Source organism: Nomascus leucogenys, chromosome 14, assembly GCF_006542625.1.
Source record: "Nomascus leucogenys isolate Asia chromosome 14, Asia_NLE_v1, whole genome shotgun sequence".
Lineage (NCBI taxonomy): Eukaryota > Metazoa > Chordata > Mammalia > Primates > Hylobatidae > Nomascus > Nomascus leucogenys.
The window spans coordinates 72,013,935-72,028,913 of record NC_044394.1 but is presented as its reverse complement, the minus strand read 5'-3'; the positions used below and the strand labels follow the sequence as shown (position 1 = coordinate 72,028,913).

The 14,979-nt window shown below is 43.0% G+C and overlaps 1 protein-coding gene across 1 annotated transcript in view; it reads right to left on the bottom strand.

Annotated features, from left to right (window-relative positions):
- The window catches only part of ACOXL (acyl-CoA oxidase like), a 362,868-nt gene that overhangs the window by 286,363 nt on the left and 61,526 nt on the right, over positions 1-14,979 (bottom strand). The window lies entirely within an intron of this gene.

Here is a 14,979-nt window from a genome sequence, read left to right as displayed (position 1 = left end):
TAAGTGGGGGTCAAATCATATGGCAGGGGCGCTGGCTAGTTCACAGAAGGGATTACAAGGGTCAGGCCAACCAGTCAAGTTCAGCTGCATCAGCAAGTTACTGAAACTGTCAGAGCCTCAATTTTCCCAACTGTAAAATGGGCAAAATTATTACTTTCTCACAGAATTAATGTAAGGATAAAGCAATTTTTATATATTTGTGTGTTTGTATCTCTGTGTGTGTATGTGTGTGCCTACTGTGTGACAGATAGGAAAAATTCTGTAAATAATAACTACCACTACTAGCACTATATACAGGCAATATTCCATTTGTCAAAATGTTAGTACATTCCAAAATTTAATTTTTCAATGAGTTTTGGGAACTTTGAAAATATTTCATCATACAACAAGTGATGACCAGGTCAAACATGCCTGTGTAAGTTTCACTAGCCCATTCGTACCTATGGCAAGACTAGTTTAAGAAGGCTCACAACAGTTAAGAACCTAAGCATTGGCCAGGCGCGGTGGCTCGCGCCTGTAATCCCAGCACTTTGGGAGACTGAGGCAGGTGGATCATGAGGTCAGGAGATCAAGGCCAGCCCGGCCAAGAGGGTGAAACCCCATTTCTACTAAAATACAAAAAATTAGCCAGGTGCGGTGGTGGGCACCTGTAATCCCAGCTACACAGGAGGCTGAGGCAGGAGAATCAATTGAACCTGGGGAGGTGGAGCTTGCAGTGAGCCGAGATTGCGCCACCGCACTCCAGCCTGGGTGACAGAGTGAGACTCCATCAAAAAAAAAAACAAACAACAAAAAAAAAACCTAACCATCATCTGAATATCATTTCTGTAGCCAAAGTCTGAGTTGCACCTTAAGCTTAAGATCCCCAAACATCACTTATGGTTCCCTTGATGTTGGTCCAAATAGGATTGGGTGGGGAGGTAACATTCATGGTGCTGTCCCAGGTGGTGCAAGATGATAGGAGGGTCCCCAGGCTGTGGGAGGGTGAAAGGGGAGGGAGAGCTATGAGAAGAGAAATGGTTGAAATTAAAAAGTCCAATGCCACTGCCCAGCTCAACGTCCTGCAGAATCCCCCAGATACTGTTTGAATAGCTCGGCTCCAGAATAATTCAGCCATGCATATCACTGCAGGCATCCAAAGTATGGGACCAACGAGGGCAAGCCATCAGCAATCAGAGGCTTATGTTTGCAAAAAGAACAGCTAAAAGTGAAGGTATGAAATATATAAAATCAGGTTGATTGCACATCACAATCACCTGAATTTTTCAATTCTCTATCTCAACTAGGAGTAAGTTTTCTTTGAAACTTAAGCAAACAGAAGAGGAAGATGCCTCAGAGACAATCAAGAATTTGAAGAACAAGGAAGAAATTACTTTGGGAAAGAAAGAAAAGTAGACACTGTAGACAGAAGGTCAGGATGAGCAATTTACAGATTTCACATGCCGGATAACTTTACATTTCCTGGGATTAAAACGTTCTGGCTTACAGTGAGGCTAATTATAAGATAATTTTACTGACTGAATATTTTGATAAGCTTTGGAGTACAGTTTAATTGGTGGCTTTTCCACAGTTGAAAGATAAGCCCTTGCTGGAGTAGGGAGAGGAAATGGGGTGGGAGGGACAAGAAGAAAAAAATAAAAAACACAGAAAAAGTTGTTCATGACAGCTGTGCTGGTTAAAGGGGGCTGGGAGATGAATCTTTCACAAAGGTGAATTTCAATGAAGGGTTTTTATGAGTCTTTTCCTGGCTTCTGAATAAAATATGTTTTATTGTCATTCTTAAAAGGACAACTTGTTAAGAAAGAAGGTGTGAATCAAGGAAACTCCAGTGGACAGGGATGGCTCAAACCAAACAACAGAGCAGCCAGGGCTCCTGGCAGGCCTCTGCATCAACAGGACCTGTAAGGGCACACAACAACTGGAGAGGGTGGAAAGCCTCCGTGCTATGTGGGAACCCACTTCCAGGGTGGATGGGAACAGGATATTTCACAGTCATTCTGGAAACACAGCGGAAATGTCACACAGAATGCACTGGGTCCAATGAGGAAGGCCTGAACAGAGGCTGGAACAGTGCAGAAAAGTTCTTGTGGGTCTTCCCTTGAAACCCCAGGTGGGAACAGACCAATGAGGCAAATGAGCTGTGTAAGAAGCTTCCATATGTATGCCTGCTCTTCCTCATTCCTACAGAGAAAGCAGGGGAGGTAGAAGAGTCTCTGGGGTTTCTGTACCATAGCAAATGCCAGGTAGAGGCAACTGTGATCTGCTGAGAGATGAGATGCTTTTCCTCCTAGGCCTTAGGAACCTCCATCATCTAGTCAGGCCTTTCCAAAGCCCCTCACCCTGCTCTGATGCATCAACAACTCAGAAATGCTTTAAGCAAGTCTCACCACTGCCTGTGTGTGCACACACACATGCACACACACACACGTACACTGCACACACACGTATGCACACTAGTGCACATATGCACATTCACACATGTGCACACATGCAGGCACACACATATACACTCGTCCACATTCAGACATGCACAAGCACACATGCAGTCTTTTAGTGCTTGCGTGCACGTTTATTCACATGTGCATACATGTATGCATATGCAAGCACACATACACGCACACACATTGTAGCACCACATGTGCACACATGCACACTCATACATATGTGCATACACACACTCATCCACGTGCATGGATACACTTTGGCATTCAGAGAGGCTCATGGAGCCCCTCAGACAAAAGGAGGCCTCAGACAATTGACCCCTTTGTTGCTGGTCTCAGCAGGGACCCAGAGGAGAGAGGGGAGGGAGGCCCGTGGGTTGGCCCCTGACCCTGGCCCAGCCAGGCTGAGGTCCTGGGACATAGAAGTCAGCAGGATTTTGTGCTGCCCTCCTTGGGGAACACCCCCCCCACCCCAGGACATACTGTAAGTATTGCCAGAACACGCTAAACAAACTCCATTCTGAGTACTTCATTTTAGATTTACACAATTTGTTAGTATCAAAATTAAATCACATTTTAATAGCAAGGAAAGAGTAATTCAACATTTCAAAATTTTTCCTGCCGCTTCAGCTTGAAAATGCTCCTTTTTTGGAACAGCTGACTGAGGCAGCTGTTTTGCATCAAGTTGGAGGGGTTTCCATATGACCCAGGGAGCTCAGACAACAGGCAGACCTTCTTGCATTAAAGGGTAATCTGAGAATAATTTGCCATAAAACACCCAGAAGTACGCCAGCTGTAGCCAGATACGCCCTATAAAGCACCACGTAGACTTTATGGATCTTGTAAAATAATAATAATAATTTTTAAAAACACATTTTTTAAACACATTATAACTTTTTTAAAAGAAAGGAATGGTTTACGCTATCTTAGAAGGCAGCAAAGAGATTCCCTTACATGTTCACGATTGCTACTAAGCGCCACTTCCCAAATGCCCATTTGACCAAGGGTCCCTGTATCCCTATGTCACTGGGAATCCGATCTTTTGCAGGTACCCTGGACCTCATGCTGAAGATGTGCTCTCTCACACATGTCTGCCAACAGCAGGTGAAAAGGAGAGACCAGGAAGCACCAGCTCCAGTCTCCCAGCTCCAAGTCCAAGTCCAGAACTTTCTAGGCCTGGGACAGCGGCACACTCCAGGGCCCCTGTCCCATGCTGGAGGGGCCATGACCTAGGAGCCAGGTCTTTTCACAGAGGAGGCCACCAACCCACCAGCAGCCTGATGCCAGCACTCCCAATTCTTCAAGGAAAGCTGGATAATGGGGTTTTTTATTACGAAAATTCCCACGTTTTAAACTAATTTGAATATTTTTCAAATACGATTCAAGCCAAACAAAACATGTCAACAGGATTTGGCGAGGGGGCCGCCTGCCTGCAACCTGCCTTGCACCCTGCCTGCTGCCAAGCTTATACCCGGGTCTGCAGATCTGAATCTATGCGTAGGCGACAAATCTGGAAAGAGCCTGCCTATTTCTTCCAAGGCTTCCCTCCCTTTCCCATACTTGTGGGAAGCTTTTTCTTTACTTTTCCTTTTTTCATTTCAAAGGCCTAAAGAATTGTACATCACAAAATAAACACTAAAAGAAATTGGTATTTGTTTTTCTTCTGTATGGTTTTACTGTTCCTATCCCCTTTTCACAGAAAATATGGAAAAAGAAATGTGAAGGGAAGAAGAGGCATGACACGGGCAGAATACCATGCAAACAGGGCCATGGCACCCACAGAATACCACTCAGACAGGGCCACAGCACCCAAAGAATACCACTCAAACAGGGTCATGGCATGCACAGAATACCACTCAAACAGGGCCACGGCACCCACAGAATACCACTCAGAAAGGGCCATGGCACACACAGAATACCAGACAGGGCCACGAGACCCACAGAATACCACTCAAACAGGGCCATGGCAAGCACAGAATACCACTCAAACAGGGCCACAGCAAGCACAGAATACCATTCAAACAGGGCCTCAGCACCCACAGAATACCACTCAAACAGGGCCACAGCACCCACAGAATACCACTCAAACAGGGCCATGAGATGCTGGCAGCAAGGACATGAGGACTGAAAGTGATCCACAGGACAGATTCTGTAACCCCTTCCCAGGTCTCCTTCTAGCACTGCTCTCTCATGATAACAAGCAAGACCAGCACACTACCCCCAACAGCCCCTTCCAGGGCTGGTCATCCCCAGGCATCATCCCAGATCTTACTGATTCCATAGGCCTGACTCTCAAACCCTATCACACCCACCACAGCTCAGTGGGTCTCTGCCACGGATGTCTTCCTAGAACTTTCTTAGGTACTTGCTACTTCTGCTGATAAGCTAATGATGCTTAGAGATGCTGGTGGAAGTAACAGTGAGCTTTGTGGCCAAACCCCCGACCTTTCCAGGCTGTTTCTTCATTATGAAATGAGGATAATGTTACCTACTCCACAGGGTTGTTTTAGGCAGATTAACTTTGACCTCAAAAACAAAGACCAGCAGTATCAGTCTCCCCTGGGAACTTGTGAGAAATGCAAATTCTCAGGCCCAAACCCAGACATACTGAGTCATAAACTTGGGCACTTTAGCTGGTTCTACAAGAGTCAAGTTTGAGAGGCACTGAATGACATGACGTACAGAAAGAACTGAGCAGCCTGCGTGGTACTGACAAAGATTTTATTAGCTGCCAGATAATGACGACGCAGCCCAAAGTGAAGCCTTTCACATTTTATGTCCTCTTAATGTCATTTCAATGTTCTCTACTCAGCTTCAGGCACCATGATGATCACCACAAGTTCAGGCCCACTAGCAGGTCTGGAGGAGATGAGGCCTCCTGGTGCTCACGGGAGACCAGCAGGGAGAGGTGTCTGCACTCTGCTTAGATGCACGGTGCTGTTGACAAGTAAGGATGCAGCCAGCTTCCTCAAGGCCAAGGGCGAGCCTTGGAGCTTCACCAGGCTGCAGCACCCTCCCCTTTCTGTGTTCCTCTCTGTCGTTCCACCAAAAGAGGAAAAATACAAGACAGGGAAGAGGAGGAAAAGCAGAAACGTATTTTCACTATGGAGTTTACTTTATGATGTTACCCTTTCTTGATCCCTTGGAATTAAACTAAAAAAAAAAAAAAAAAAAAAAAAAAAAAAAAAAAAAAAAAAAAAAAAAAAAACCTAAAGAAATTAAAGAAAAAGCCACACTTAAGTTAAAAAAAAAAAAAAGAAGAAGAAAGAGATAAATATAATATGTAGACTCTTTCCAGATTTGCTGGAAACCCAGTAATTCATATTTGAAATTTTCAAAATCTGATGTAAAAGACAAGTTGTTAAATCAATGGAAATCAACATAGAACTAACATTAAAACCTAGGCAGTGGTTGTTTAACCTAAGGAAACAGGTTGTTTTTAAGTCTTTAGGCCCCAAATGACTGAAAATCTAAGACCCATTATGCTGCTATTCCTCACTGCTCCCCACAAAGGGCCTGACCCAGGCACTACCTTTTGAACTCAAAGTTACAACCCTGCTTGAAAAGCATGGAGATCACTTCATAAGGACTTGCTTTGTCTCTCGTTTACCTAGACTTGAAAAGTTGTTGAGTCTTGAGTTGCCATCTCTGCAGCAACGTCACCTTGGGTCCCTTCTGCTGGGTGTTTTTCAGGGATGGAGTCCCATAAGCTGGGGGCTTTGGTGGTCACAGAACCCTCGGCTCTCAACCTCCTCTCCAGAGAGGGAACTCAAACCAGGAGACAGCAGGGAGGAAGCTCTGGAGCAAGAACCTGGCAATGGTTATGGGCTTTAGGAACACTGGCTGTCACTTTTGTCATTTCTATTAAGTGACCATCATCTGTCACAGTGAACTGGGACTATGGCAGGACAGGGCTGCTTACTTGTGTGTGTGTGCCCCACACCCAGGGCTGCTAACCAAAACTCTGGAACCGGAAGAACCGGAACTGGAGTTCCTCTCTGCTGTTTACAGCTTGTCAACGAATACATGTTTCTTAGGCTTAGGTTTCAAACAAAAGAATTATGCACTCTAGTTCCTTTGCTTCTCTTGATAATGAAGGGTTGGCTAACAGATAATAATGAATAAACCACACACTGTGTTTTCCTAGAAAGCTGAAGTCTCTTAAAAGAAATTATCATGACAATGGCTGTGGATTCTGTGCATCCCTTACATCCCAGAACACCTCACACTCTGGAACATTCAGTAGTAAATAATCACTTAGGTGATTCTTATTACGTGGCAAATACCACTATTGATTATTAAGTCAGAGGAGAATCAGCCAGAAGAGGAGGAAGAGGACAAAGAGAAAAAAAGGAACCATGAAAGGACTAAGGGGGAAAAAAATGTGACATCTGCAAACATGGTCAGTAACAAAAACGACAGGGTATGTCCAAGGTGGATTTGAGGACATTAAATATAGGAAAGTGCAAGGACATTGATGGGCTGTCACAGCAGCTCAGAGACCTCATCTCAGCTTGTGGACCCCTCTCACCCCCAGGCCCTGTCACAGTCAAGAGTCAAAACCCAAGACATCGCTTTTCAATGTAAGACCACAGAGAGTTGGGCCGGGCGCGGTGGCTCACGCTTGTAATCCCAGCACTTTGGGAGGCCGAGGCGGGCGGACCACGAGGTCAGGAGATCAAGACCACAGTGAAACCCCGTCTCTACTAAAAATACAAAAAATTAGCCAGGCATGGTGGCGGGCGCCTGTAGTCCCAGCTACTCGGAGAGGCTGAGGCAGGAGAATGGCGTGAACCCGGGAGGCGGAGCTTGCAGTGAGCCGAGATTGCGCCACTGCACTCCAGACTGGGCGACAGAGCGAGACTCTGTCTCAAAAAAAAAAAAAAAAAGACCACGGAGAGTTTTAAGGTATTCAAAGAAAGACAGGAAAACACTTTTTCTCCTTAGCTTTCAGCTACCTTTTCCTCAATCGAATTCTTACCCTCCAAAAATTCACAAAACAAGTAAAAAAAAATCCTCCACCCAAGCATATGAGGCAGTCCATGAAATACAACAGCAACTGCTAAAAAGAATGCAAGAGATCTGTTGCAGGGAAAATAAACAGTTTTTTTAAATTAAGCTGTTTATTTTGAGATAATTGTAGATTCGCATGCAGGTCTAAGAAATTATACAAAGAAATCATACAGAGAGATCCCAGGTACCCTTTATCCAGTATCTCACAATGGTAACAGCTCACAAACTTAGCACAATATCACAACCAGGATACTCCCCTGATAGAGTCAAGCCACAGAACATCTCCATCCCCGAAAGCATCCCTCATGGCGACCATGTGTAGCCACACCTACTTTCCTCCCTCCCCAGCCCACTCCTTAGCTCCTGGCAGCCACTAATCTGTTCTCCGTTTCCATAATTTTGTCATTTCAGGAATGTTATGTAAATGTAATCATGCAGGATGTAACCTTTAGGATTGGACTTTCTTAGAATAATTCTCTAGAGATTCATCGAGGTTGCAGTGTGTATCAATAGTTTATTCCTTCATATTGCTGAATAGTGTTCCATGGTACAGATGCACCACAGTTTGTTTAACCTTTCACCTGTTGAAAGATATCTGGGTTATTTCCAGTTCAGTTATGAGTTATGAATAAAATTGGTATAAACATTCGTTTTCAGGTATTTGTGGAAAAAAATATATTTTCATTTCTCTGGGAAAATGCCCAGTAGTACTACTGCTCAGTTATACGGCAGTTGCATATGTAGTTTTATAAGAAACTGCTAACCTGTTTTCCAAAGTCTTGACAATCTCACCAGAAATGTACCAGTGATGCTGTTTTTCTACATCCTCACCAGCATTTGGAGTTATCACTTTATAAATTTGAGCTATTCTGATAGGTATGTAGTGATATCTCACAAACCCAATTATATTTTAATTTGTGTTCATTGCTAATATTTGGAAATGCAATAGCAGCATAATTTACATTTCCCTAATAGCTAGTGATGTTAAACATCTTTTCATGTGCTTATTTGCCATCTGTATGTCTTTTTCAGATAAATATCTCTTTATCTCTTTTACCCATTTTATAATTGGATTGCTCAGCTTTTACTGTTGAGTTTTGAGAGCTCTTTACATCTTCTACATACTAGTCCTTTGTCAGATATGTGATGTGTAAACATTTTCTCCCAGTCTGTACTTGTCATTTCATCCTTGTAACAAGGTATTCACAGAGGGAAAGAGTATTTTGATGAAGTCCAACTTACTAGTTTGTTCTTTAAAGGATCATGCCTTAGTGATATGTCTAAGAATTCTTTGTCTAGCCCTATACCTCAAAGAGTTTCTCCTTTTTAGTGAGACAGTCTTGCTCTGTCAACCAGGGTGAGTCCAGTGGCATGATCATGACTCACTGAAGCCTCAAACTCCTCCCAAGTAGCTGGGACTACAGGTGTGTACCATCTCACCTGGATGATTTTATTTATTTATTTATTTATTTATCTATTTATTTATTTATTTATTTAGATAGAAGGTCTCACTATGTTGCTCAGGCTGGTTTCTATTTTTTTTTTCTAAAAGTTTTATGGTTTTAAATTTTACATTTAAGCCTGTGACCCCTTTTGAGTCATTTTTATATAAGGTGTAAGACTTGTATAAGGCTTGTCTTTTCATGTATGGATGTTCAATTACTCCAGCACCATTTGTGGAAAAGGCCATCTTTCCTCCATTGAATCACTCTTCCACCTTTGTAAAGAATCAATTGGGCTATTGGTTTGGGTCTATTTCTGGGATGCCTAATCTGCTCCACTGATCTATTTGTAGATCTTTCTGCCAGTACCACACAGTCTTGATTTCTGTAGCTATATAATATCTTGAAATTGGGTAGACTGAATCTACCTACTTTCTTCTTCTTTTTCAAAATTGTTTATTTATTCTTTTGCCCTCCCATATAAATTTCAGAATAACCCTGGATATATTTACATAAAACCTTGCTGGGATTTTGATAGGAATTACATTAAATCTGAGGAGAACTGGCATCTTTATCATGTGGAGTCTTCCAATGTATAAACATGGTACATTGTCTCCGTTTCTTTGAATATTCTTTTGTTTCTTTCATCATCATATAATTTTCAGCATGCAAATTCTATACATGTTTTGCTAGAGTTCATTATATGTATTTTTTGAGCAATTATATTTTTAATTTGTGTTCATTGCTAATATTTGGAAATGCAATTAATTCTTGTATGTTTATCTACAACCTTCTGAAACTCAATTATTAGTTCTAGGAGGTATGTGTGTGGAGGTGTAGGTTCCTTGGGCTTTCTATGTAAGAAGTCATGTAATCTGCAAATAGGGTCAGTTTTATGTCTTTTTTCTGATCTTTATGCCTCTTATTTCTTTTCCTTGCCTTATTTCCCTGGCTGATACCCCCAGCACTGTGCTGATTAAGAATGATGAGAGCAGACATCCTTGCCTTGTTCCCAATTGTAGGGGGAAAGTATTCCGTATTTCATCTTTAAATATAATGTTACCTGTAGGTTTTTTGTAGACGTTCTTTATGAAGTTGAGGAAATTCCCTTCTATTCCTATTTATCTGAGCGTTTTAATTATGAATTGGTGCTGAATTTTGTCAAATATTGTTGAAAAACACTTATCCTTTTTATAGCTATTTCTTATCTTCTTCTCTACCTAGTTTTTACCAATAAAAATTTATACAAGGCCAGGCACGGTAGCTCATGCCTGTAATCCCAGCACTTTGGGAGGTCGAGGTGGGCGGATCACAAGGTCAGGAGATCGAGACCATCCTAGCTAACACAGTGAAACCCCTCTCAAATAAAAATACAAAAAATTAGCTGGGTGTGGTGGCGGGTGCCTGTAGTCCCAGCTACTTGGGAGGCTGAGGCAGGACAATGGCGTGAGCCTGGCAGGCGGAGCTTGCAGTGAGCCAAGATTGTGCACCACTGCACTCCAGCCTGGGGCACAAAGCAAGATTCTGTCTCAAAAAAAAAAAAATTTATACAAAAGAAACCCAAAAAACCTGAGCCTTCTAATAGGAATATAGAACACAAGCTAAGATGAAGTTTTCTGTGAAGTATGATCACAGCTGTTTTAAAAAAAAAAATGCAGTAGATTTATTGTGGAAAGAGACATGTATTTTTAAGCAAAGAAAGAAAGAGAGGGAGGGAGGGAGGGAGGGAGGAAGGAACTGCAGACACAATGTAGATGTGTACAATATGTGCTGAGTCAATACCTGATGTTAGGTAATTATTTATATAATTATATGGAGAAAAGTCTGAATACCAAATTGTTGCACAGGAGAAGATAAGGTGGAAAAAGACTTTCACTCATTAATATTTTATTCTCTTCTCTAATGTTTGATGCGCTTTAAGATAAGCTGATATTAGTGAATAATTATTTTAAAAAACTACTAAAGAAAAAATATGGAGGAAATCTTATATTGCAAAATGCTATGAACCACAATTTGACTTTTTGTGTACCCAAACACAATTTTTCTCTTAAGATGCTGTCTTTACCAGCCTGAAACATGAGTGCTTTGTCAGGGACATATTAAAACACCAGCCACCTCCACTCATATTCACACTGAATGAAAAGGGCAAACACTCAAAAGTAGGGCTCAAGAAAGCAGCGAAAGAACAAGGAAGCAATCTCTGTAAATAATTATCTCTCTCCCACTCCAAACACAGGTTCACAATGGCTCCATTTCATGGTTTGATTCTTTAGGTCAGTTTAATCTAAAAGTGGTTACTTCGGATTTGACGGGAGAGAACTGAATTTGTCTAATGTGATGGATGTGATAGAGGCAAAAACAGATAATGTACACACACACTCAGCAAGGGAAATAAGGACGCCTCCCTCCTTCTTCCCCTGCCTCAGACCAGGCTCCTGGCAGGGCACAACTAGACAAGAGTCCCACAGAAGTGTGGTCACTGTGACACAGAGAAGAAACAGCCACCGTAAAAAGACACTGGAGCAAAAGCACCCTCAATAGATTACAGACACTGCTCTGACCTGGTGCTACCTGGCACTACATTGGTGATAGTACATCCTGAGCTTTCTGAGTATTTCTAAGACAATTCTCCAAGGAGCTCTCTCTTCCTCAGAAGAACCAGCTTCCCAAGGAGTAACCCAGTCAAGTGACACAGCTAAGGGAAGATCAGCATGCCCCACGGCTATCAGTGAGGCAGGAGACCAGTGCTGACCGCCACCTGGACCCAACGAACTCACCACCTGAACTTACATTATCATGCACTGGCACTCCAAACTGGAATGGGGATGAGGTGTGAACTGTTCAGCAGATAGAAAACTACAAAGGACTCAAAAGGAAAAGTCACAAAACAAGGAAATATAACAAGTATCAAACATACAGGAAAATACTCAACCTCATCCAAAACCCCCAAAATGGACATTTAAATAGCAAGATAGGCCGGGCTTGGTGGCTCACGCCTATAATCCCAGCACTTTGGGAGGCCAAGGCAGGCGGATCAACTGAGGTCGGGAGTTCGAGACCAGACTGACCAACATGGAGAAACCCTATCTCTACTAAAAATACAAAATTAGTTGGACGTGGTGGTGCGTGCCTGTAATCCCAGCTACTCGGGAGGCTGAGGCAGGAGAATCGCTTGAACCTGGAAGGCGGAGGTTGTGGTGAGCCAAGATTGCGCCATGGCACTATAGCTGGGCAACAAGAACAAAACTGCATCTCAAAAAAAATAGCAAGATAGTACAAGTGGGTGATTTCCCAGAGCTCCCCAAAGAAACATCCTTAATTCCACCCCACAGCCCACCATTGAATAGCCATGTGATCTTGGACAAATGACTCAATCTCTCTGTGCTTCAGTTTCCCAGGTCTAACTTGGGGATTACAATTGCTCCTTACTTGCAGGCTTGTTGAGAAGGCTGATGAGATGACATATGCAAAGTGCTCAGCACAAGGATAGTACAATGCTCACACTCTGTGTCTCTTAGTCATTGTTGATATTTACAGGAATTCAATCTAGAAAAAACAGCCTGGTGATCATCAACACCAGCAAGTGAGAAGAGTGCACTCACAGACTATTGTTGGCATTACAAATCAGCATAGCTCTTTTGAAAGACAATTTGAAACATGTATTAAAGAGTCATGACAGTATTGACACCCTTAGGTTGTCCCTAAGGAAATAATCTAAAGGAAAGGAAAATCCAAATATGCACATTAGAACCCTGTGTATAAAAGTAAAAACTGAAATAATGTAAATACTTACTAATAATAGGAAAATAGGCTGAGCATAGTGACTCATGCCTGTAATCCCAGCACATGGGGAAGCCGAGGCAGGTGGATTGCTTGAGCTCAGGAATTTGAGACCAGCCTGGGCAACATAGTAAGACCCTGTCTCTTCAAAAAACACAAAAATTAGTCAGGTGCGATGGCATGTGCCTGTAGTCCAAGCTACTTGGGAGGCTAAGGAAGGAGAATCACTTGAACCTAGGAGATGGAGGTTACAGTGAGCTGAGATCATGCCACTGCACTCCAGCCTGGGTGACAGAGCAAGATCCTGTCTCAAATAATAATAATAATAATAATAATAATAATAGGAGAATAATAAGTCAATAATAAAACTTTTAACTCAATATTTTGTTGCCATTAAAAATCACAGTTAAGAAGATTATTTAGCAATATGAGAAAGATGCTTGGGATTTAATGTGGGAAAGCCAGAACAGAAGCAATCAGCATTTCTGCACGGAGGTGATAGCCACATCGAAAGTAAAACATGTGACTCCCCTTCCCCTCCTCTCCTCCCCTCATCCTCACTCCATGCCCAACCACCTTCCTTTCTAGGGTAAGCTGATGTCTCCAGCTAAGCCGCTCTGCCCCTCTCCACTAACCCAACTGACACCACCCTGAAAGTGTTGCCTTCTCTCTCACAGGAAGTTCAGCAAGAGCTTCTTAAGGAGATGCCTTCCTCCAGCCGAGAACTCAGAGCTGATCTCACTGAATCCCACTGGAAACGCTCTGGGACTCTCAGTGCTCAGTGGCCACATAATGAAGCCAAGACTCTAGGGCCACCTCACCTGCCCCTTTCAGCCACCTCACCTCCTCACTGCTATCCAGCGCACCACATCAGACCCAGGCCCCAAATGCAGTGCACTGTTCCACGGCCCGCCACATGCCAGCTCATTCACCTGCCGTGCCCTTCTACCTTTATTCACCTTTCAAACTCCTCTTCATCCTAGAAACCACCCCTAGACGTCATCATGACCCAGGAGAGTCCATGCCCCACCCTGGCTTTTATCCGTCCCTCTTCTGGCTACTCCTGCAGGGCATACGTGGGTGTCAGTGCCTGTGTATAGATCCTTTTCCACCATCCTGCAAACTTTTGAAGGCTGTGTGTTCATCTTCCATCCAGTGCCAGAACCACAGCAGGAGCTCAGAGAGGGTTAGTTAAAATTAGCAGGTTTGTATTTCTTTCACTTCTCTTCTTTAATGTGGTTATGCAGTTGTCTGTGCACATTAAGCTGCATGAAGTCTGTATTTGTCCCCTGGGCTCGGGCAGCCAACAGAACAGCCATCGCCAAAGCCCATGTTCTGGTGCCACCACACCACATCTCACCATGGAGAGTAAGCCCATCTGAACAGAGCACCCAACTGTGGGAAATGCTTTCCAACCAGCTGAGAAGAGACTAGGATCTTTTGGTGTACAGGTGAACTGTACACCAAAAATACTATACACCAAAACTGTACACCAGATGAAATGTACACCAAAAATCCTAACTGCTCCTTAAAACAAAAAAAAAAAAGGAAAAAAAAAAAGCCAAGAGAGAACATAGCAAAACAACATCTCCAAATCTCAGAAGGATGTCTGGATGTATTCTAACTTTAACCTGACATGTTTTTAACATCAATATGGCCATTGCATTGCTATGAATCAATGGCCACCAACAATAAAGAGTGCTTCTCTGTGTGTGGAAACTGGCCATTTAATGCATCTGAAATAAAAGGTTCAGATTAGAATCTGGGTCAGGCAGGAGGTCTGGGCAATAACACACCTATGGGTGGCAACCACTGGACACTTTCTATATGTCAAACATGGTGCCAGGTGCTGCACCTAAGCCCATCAACTCTGAGAAGGAAGCATGACTCTTCCCATTTTGTGGATGGAGTGACAGAGGTTCAGAGAACATGCTATCTTGCCTAAGGTCACACAGCTAGAAGGTGACTGAATACCTGGGGACATTTGGGATTGGCATCTTGCAGGCCTTGAGTACAATACTAAATATTGGGAACTTTCAACCCTAGAGACAACAGGGAGATGCTGAAGGTGTGTGAACAAGGGGCACTCAGTGATGATTCTGAAAAGTTATTTGCAAAAGAGGAATTGTAGGAGAGGGCAGCAAAAAGATAAAGCTTTCCTTTAATGTGCTATATTTTTATCCAAAGTGGCCTTTCATTATTTGCTGATAGAAAATTAATTTGGAAACAGGCAATTACATGAAAATTAAATTAAAGCCACTGAAATTCGATGGAGGTTGTTGGGGCTGTCACTGTCCTTTTGT